This window comes from Sciurus carolinensis, chromosome 17 (genome assembly GCF_902686445.1).
Source record: "Sciurus carolinensis chromosome 17, mSciCar1.2, whole genome shotgun sequence".
Taxonomy (NCBI): Eukaryota; Metazoa; Chordata; class Mammalia; order Rodentia; family Sciuridae; genus Sciurus; species Sciurus carolinensis.
The window spans coordinates 34,744,253-34,752,120 of NC_062229.1; positions in this window are offsets into that span (position 1 = coordinate 34,744,253).

The window sequence follows — 7,868 nt, forward strand, 5'->3', positions numbered from 1 at the left end:
CAAAGACTTAGGAATTAGACCAGAAATCTTGCAACTGCTAGAAGAAAACATAGGCTCAATACTCTTATCATATAGGGGCGGGCACAGACTACCTTAATAAGACCTCCAAAACACAAGAAATAAAAGAATCAATCAGTGGAATGGTGGGATGCCATAAAACAAACAAAAAAATGCACAGCAAAGAAAACAGAGTGTGAAGAGAGAGCCTACAGAATGGGAGAAAAATCTTGGCCAGCTACTCTTCCAGTAGGGGATTAGTATATTCAGAATATATAAAGAACTCAAAAAACTTAATACTAACAAAAACCCAATCAATAGGTAGGCAAAAGAACTAAACAAACTTCTCAAAAGAAGAAACACAGATGGCCAACAAAGTTATGAAAAAAGTGTTCAACATCTCTAGCAATCAGGGCAATGCAAATAAAAACTACACTAGATTTTATCACGCTCCAGTCAACAATAGCAACAATAAAGAATACAGACCATAATAAATGCTAGCAAGGTTGTGGGAGAACAGGTGCACTTGTACATTGTTAGTGGGACTATAGACCAGTACAACCACTCTGGAAAGCAGTATGGAGATTCCTCAAAAATCTAGGGATAAAACTACTACATGACCTAGCTATCCCCCACTTTGGTATTTTCCCAAAAGATCTAAAATTAGCATACTATAGTAATATACTACCTCTATGTCTATAGCAGAATAATTCACAATAGCTAAATTATGGAATCAACCCAGCCTGTCCATAGATGAATGGATTAAGAAATTTTTGTATATATACAATAGAGTTCTATTCAGCCATATAAAAAAAATGAAAGTATGGCATTTGCCAAGAAATGGATGGAAATGGAGAATATCATGCTAAGTGAAGCAAGCCAAACTCAGAAACTTAAAGGTTGAATTTTTCTCTCATATGAGGACACTAAAGTAAAATAGAGGTAAGGGGGAGGGAAGAATAGGAAGACAGACTAGTAATGTAGAAGAAGGAGATCCACAGGCAGAGTGAAGGGATGGGTAGGGGGAGACAATGCAGAATGAATTCTTTAAAAATCATGTTATGTGCATACATAAACACACCACAGAGAATTTCACCTTTATGCATAAGTAAAAAGAATCAATCAAATATAAATAAACAGATGACCATAAGGAAGTCTCGTAGAGGAAAGAGAATGGGGAAGCAGAGGAAGAACAGGAGGAGAAAAGTGGGAGGGAAAAGGGGAGATCATGAACTGAAATTGAATTCTGTGCACATATGAGTTTGTCAGGATGAACCTACTATGTAAAACTATGAAAACACTAATTTAAAGAAAAAAAAATTGATCTCATGAGGTCTTTGGGTCACAGTGCAGGAAAGCTAACCAAATTGGTGAGTCGCCATCCCTGAAACCCTCCCCCATGCCTGAGTTAGCTGAGGCTGACCAAACCCTAAGCAGCTCGCTCACCTCCCTCCCTACACCGAGACAGAGCCACCAACTTGGCACAGAGTGGGCATTCACTGGGTATTTCCTGAGAGATCAGAGTGGACAAGCCTGTAGAAACAGCCCAAGGAGGGGACCAACCAGAACTCAGAGTCTTGGGTAGACTTAGAATTCTAGATACTGAGTCTCTTCCATGGTGAATCCTTTTTACATCCATTCAGGGCATTCTCCAAGTTGCAGAGAAAGCGAGGACATTGGATCAGAAAAGTTATGAGTCTCCACTAGCTTAGGTCAGAAACCATTAGAGTTCCTGTCACCAGTGCCCCATCTAGGGCCTCCCCAGGAGGCTAGGAGGTCATTCCTGGGTGAGGGAGTTCCCGTGAATTCACACTTAAGCTGGAGCCCCAAATGCCAGAAAGAGGAGGAGGGCGACAGCAGAATGAACCTGGCTGATCAAGTCATTTACCCACCAACACTTATCAAGGCCTACTAAGCACCAGGGCATACAGACACCCTGCACACATCAAAAGGAACACAAAAGATCATGCCCTCATGGTCTAGGGCAAGGGATAAAAATATACACACACCAATTCGGTGCACAGAGCCCAGGAGAGCCCAGCAGGGCCACTGTTATGGTTTAGATATGAAGTGTCCCCCAAAAGTTCATGTGTGAGACAATGTAAAACTATTCAGAGGTGAAATTATTAGATTAGGAGAGATATAAACTAATGAGTAGATTAACCCACTGATATGGATTAGTTGTGCAATAATTCTGGGCAGGGTGTGGCCGGAGGAAGCAGGTTACCGGGGACCTGCCTTTGGGGTTTGTATTTTGTCTGTGGTGAGCAGAACTGTGTCTCTGCTTCCTGATTGCCATGTCCTGAGCTGCTTTCCTCCACCAAGCCTTTCCATCATGATGCTCTGTCTCACCTTGGGCCCAGAGCTATGGAGTCAGCTGACCAAGAACTGAGACCTCTAAAAGAGTGAACCAAAACAAACTTTTCCTCCTCTAAGTTGTTCTCGTTGAGTCTTTTAGTGAGAGCAACAAAGAAGCTAACTAAAACAGTCACACTACCGTGGTATTAGGTCGGGAAACCTTCCTAGAGTGAGAAGTATGCTGAGCTATTGGTTTGGAAACTGACCACTGTCCTCCATGTGACAGAAGTCTTCATGGGGCAAGGAGTAAGGTCCCATCTGTGCACCCTAGAGCCAGGAGTTACTTCACAATCACACACTGTTCTAACCAGTGGCAGCTGAGCCAAGACAGGGACACAGGACAGATGGTTGACTCCCAGCTCCTTCACCCACTGGCTGGACTTCAGCAATTCACTTTAGCTCTCAGGGTCTCTTTTACCCCATCTTATCTGTTGCACAGCATGGGCCCTGCATAACCCTCCTGCACAACATTCAGGCTTCTAGAAGCAAAGCAAACTACCAAAATGACATCATACCGGCTTTTCCACAGTTGAGTCTCTCTTGCCCCAGATCACAGGTGGTAGGTCAGTGCTATAGAAAGGAAGTGAGTCAATTCCACCTTTCTTTCCAAACTCCACAGCATGAAAGATAAGATAGAAATGGAAATTTATGGAGCTCCTACATTGTTCTGGGGGCTTGACTCATGTGATGTCTCATTTCATCATCACCACAATCCTTTAAGGTAGACATACTTGTCCTCATTTTATAGACAAGGAAACTGAGGCTTAAAGAGACACTAAAATACATGGGTAGAAATAACCGACCTTGAAAGTGGCAGAGCCTGAAAACAGTTTGGGGCTCCAAAGTGACATAGATCACCCACCCCTACAATTATGAAGCATAGCAAAAAGAAGCCCTAAAGTGGGGACTGAGAGTCAGCTCCAGACAGGAACAGAGAACCAGTAACTACCTACTAGTGGTTGGTAAGGGGCATGCTGCTACAAAGAATATGAACTCTTAGAATCTCTTGAGCAATGGATTGTGTACCTGTCAAAGTTCCCACAAGCCTTCCTTCTATGCCACTTTTAAACTCCAACACTGCTGGTGGAAACTCATCCCCTCCCCAGGATTGCTTTGGTGTCTTGCTGTCCTCTCCCCACAATCCTCAGCTTGGCTGAGCCTGGCTGGAGGCGAGGGTTATGCTGATGCATCCTCAAATTTCCTTTATGATGAAGCATACAGATTCCTCTGTAAGGACACTGGAACTTTTTTCTTTTAATATTTTGACCTCCAAGAAAAGAAAATAATACTCATTTCAAACCAAAAGGTCTTGCTTATTTCATTCGGTCATTTGGAAGATTTTTGAGGAGCACCCTGATTTCATTTCTGTTGCTGTAATAGAATATCTATCAGACTGAGTAATTTACACAGAAATGAGGTTTATTTTTCGCTCAGAGTTCTGGAGGCTAGGCTGGGAAGTCCAGGATTGGGTGCCCACACCTGGTTAGAATCTTGTGCTGTGTCATAATGTGATGGAAATTTAAAGGGCAATAAGGCATGTGGGGATAAGACAAAACCCCAGGGGCAGCCTCACTTTACAACAACTTGTCTCTTGTAGTCCCATTAAAATTATCTCAGACCTAAAAGAAAGGCACTAATACATCTTAACATCTAATCACCTCTTAAAAACCCCATGCTATAGTTTGGCTATGAGGTGTCCCTCACAAGCTCCTGGTTAATGCAGGAATATACAGAGGTGAAATCATTATGAGAGCTGTAACCTAATCAGTTCATCTACTTTGAATGGACTGACTGGGTGGTAACTGTAGGCAGGTGGGGTATGGCTAGATGAGATGGGTCACTGGGGGTGCTCTGAAAGGTTTCATCTTTGCTGAGGCCCCTTCCCTTCTCTCTCTGCTCCCTAGCCACCATGAAAGGAGCAGTCTTCCTCCACCAAGCCCTTTTCTCATGATCTGCCTCACTTGGTCCCAGAAGAGTGGAGTTGGCCCACCCTGGACTAATCCTCTGAAACCATGAGCCAAAATAATCTTTTCCTCCTCTAAATTGTGCTATTCAGGTATTTTGATCCCAGTGACAAAAACCTAACACACCCCACATTCCCAACACCCCAACGCATGACAACCAGATTTCAACATGAATTTTTATATCAAACCATAGCAACCCATTCCCATCCTTTTCTTTTAAAAATGGGGAAATAGAAGTGCCTTGGTCTCTGTCATGGTTTCAGTAAGTTTCCTGCCAGACTCATTTGTCCAAGTTGGCTGAGAGGAAGGTGATATATCTCCAGTGATGATGTCTCCCCTGCTGGACGGAGGACGTCTAGATGGCAGGCTCAGCTCCAATCCTCCCAACTTCCCCAGGTTCTGGGGAACCTGCACACTGCAGAACTCCATGCACATTTTTGGAACTCAATCAAGCATCCTTCTTACAGAAGGTCACACAAAGTGAATGCAGCAGGATGTAAGACATGGAAGTTGACCCTCAGATGCATTCCACAGGAGGTGCAGAATGTGTGAAATTTATTTTAAAGAGATGATCCCCCGCCCAAATACAAGATCCTCAAATCCATATACAAGAGCTGGACTTGGAAGAGGGTTTTTGAGGACTCCTTCAGAGAGAAAGTTGTGCTATGACTAATTGAGATGTGTCCTTCCACAGTTTGGGGGTCACAGTAGAAGGTATTATTCAATTCCTGACGGGACAACCCCAAGACTAGGAAATGGGCTGGCTAACAGCTGAAAGCCAAGTCAGAGGAAGGACCTGCACTCCAAGAGATTCCAGGACAGAGAAGCCTTCAGTTTTTCTGGAGGACTAGTGGGAACCTTGAAAGAAAAAAGAACAAGCATAAGGTCATTTGATCCCATCCAGGAGAGACACTTGAAAGAAGTTAAGTAAGCCTCAGTGGAGAGAAATCAGCTTGCCAGATGCCTGGGGACTAAGAAAGGAGAAACTAAGAACTGAGCAAGTGTCCTTCACCTACATCAAGGGAATGTAAATGAGAGGACCTCTGGGGGTGGGCGGGGAGGGGGGAGGGCTGGGAGATACTGTCAACATGTCACCACATTTCTTGGATCCCTTTAATCGGTTATGTCCGCTCCTTTCCCAGCTTCTGTGTGCTTTTGCTTCTGACAACCTGCATCCACAACTCTCTTTGTAGGTTTGCACTGGAGCGGGAGCTGCTTTTTCTGTAGGAGCAAATTGCTGCAAGTCTTTGGAAGCTTATGTCCCTGCATAACCCACTGCCCTGAAGGCTCTGGGCCATCTGAGAGGATGAGTGGAGGTGTATGAACGCCTTGAGTCAGGGCAACCTCGAGGTGTAATTCACATTTCAGAGTGCCTCTCTGTAATCAACTCAAGTGACTCTCCTTGGGATTTGGTCTCAAATCACACCCTGGCTTGCTCACCTTTCCCATCCAGTTCCTGCCACTGCCTTGCACCCAACCTAAGACAGGGGGGTCTTTGTAGAACTCCACGAGAAAGATTCAGAAAGAACACCAAGTCCCCACCACTCCCCATCAAGTAAAGGTGTTCGTGTGTCCCTTACTACTTCTCCCCTCTTTAAATCCTACACCTGCAAAAACTATGACTAAAAGTCATAGGTGGGAAGGGTAGACACTGAAGTCAGAGGAAGCAAGAAGAAGCCATCCATATTACTACTCCTGAGTACAGGCTTCCTTCTCCTTAGCAGTCCTTAAGTGATGGAATGGGAAATGGAAAATGGGACAATATCACCCTAATCAAATTCAAAGTTTTGACTTCTACCTAGAAAATAGATTTTGAATTATTACCCAGACAACCTTGTGTTCTCAGGAGTGACCAGAAAAGTCATGAAGCCTACTTGAAGTGTCAACCAAGAGTAGAGGAAGGATCAGTCCCACCAAACATATGTAGCAAAACAGTGAAAGACAAAAAAAAAAAAAAAAAAAAAAAAAAATCCATTATTACACCCCCACAAAGCACACTGATTCAACACAGCAGTTTTATAAAAAAACTCCTCATGACATGAGGTTCCACTTTGAACACAGAAACCCTGTTTTAGGGCATGGCATCTTTATTTCCACCCTCTACTTGATTCTATTATCTCCAAAAGGGGACCACATATGAGCTAACCACTGACTTTGCCATATCCCAGCTACCGAAGGCACCCCACAATCTGGGACTGGTTTAGCATTCCGACATCTCTCCATGTTTCCCCTTGGCTTCCCAGCCTTCGTGCATTTTTCCCTCACTGTTCTTCCTTCTTCTGCCAGAGTTCCTGACCCAATGCCATAGGGCCTTGCTGTCATGGAGTCACAGTGCACATGACTTCATTGACCGTCAAAGAGATTTAACTCAGGTCTAGAGATGGAGAAATGGAAAGCTGACAGGTGAGGAGCACTGGGGGCTAGGCCAGCCCAGGCAGCTGGAAATTTCATGTCTTCTACAAGGTTCTATTTTTCTGCTGCCTTTTGTTTGTGTCCAGTTGTTTTCAAATTTCACTGATGATTAGAAGAATCCAGGGAACTATTTGAAATATAAATTCCCTAACCCCAAAGATTTAGAAAGGCTAGAGCTGAGGCATTAATGACCCAATTCCTCACCCCATCTGTACCCTGCCCTTGCCATGTCCCCCCCAAATCTGGACTCAGGCATGCAGCTTTCTTTGGTCAATTGAGTAGCATTTGTACCTCTACAATATACCAAGAATGGCACACCCATGCTACACAAAGGGGAGACCAAACAGTGGGGTAGAGTTCAGTCTCTCCTGCCATTCTTTTCAAAAACAGCTATCTGCCAATATCCAGCAGACACCCAGACATAAGCAAATACACAGCTAAGTCAGGTCTAAATCACCAATTGGCAGCTTTTTAGATTAATGAATGCTTATTGCCTGAAGCTGCTGAATTTTAGGTTGTTTTGTTACTTAGCATTATCATGACAATAGAGAGCTGATGCACAAAGGAAAGTACATTTGTATAAGTCATCCCACAATTTACTATGTGACTCATCAAGAACACCACAGCCTTGCCCTCACCAAGCTGGACACATTCTACATGAGGCAGAAGGAGGGACTAGTTTATGTCCTTCCTATAGAGAAAGGAGCCTCTTAGGGTAGAGACCCCCTGGGGTGTTGATTTGTGTATCCTTCATAGCTTTGGCCCTAAAAGCACTGAAATGCCAATTGCTAACTTGTGGAAGAGTGTTGGTAACATAGAGTGCAATGAGCATGGAGAGATAGCAGAAGTGATTACTTTTACTGACCTCTGAGTAGTTAGCAACTCTGAACAATGCACTAGAGAAATGAGAGGAGGGGGTCAGAGACAGAGAGAAATTAAAATGGAAATTTAAAAGGAATTTTTTTTTCTCCTTTTATTGGCAGCATAATTAGCCAGAGGAGCCCCAACTGATGCTGTTATGACTACTCTGATATGAAACTAAAATAGAATAGGGGAAAATCAGATGAAAAACAATAACACTTAGCATTTATATGACTTTTTACATACAGTGCCTTTTGTTCCTTTTGTACCCGACAA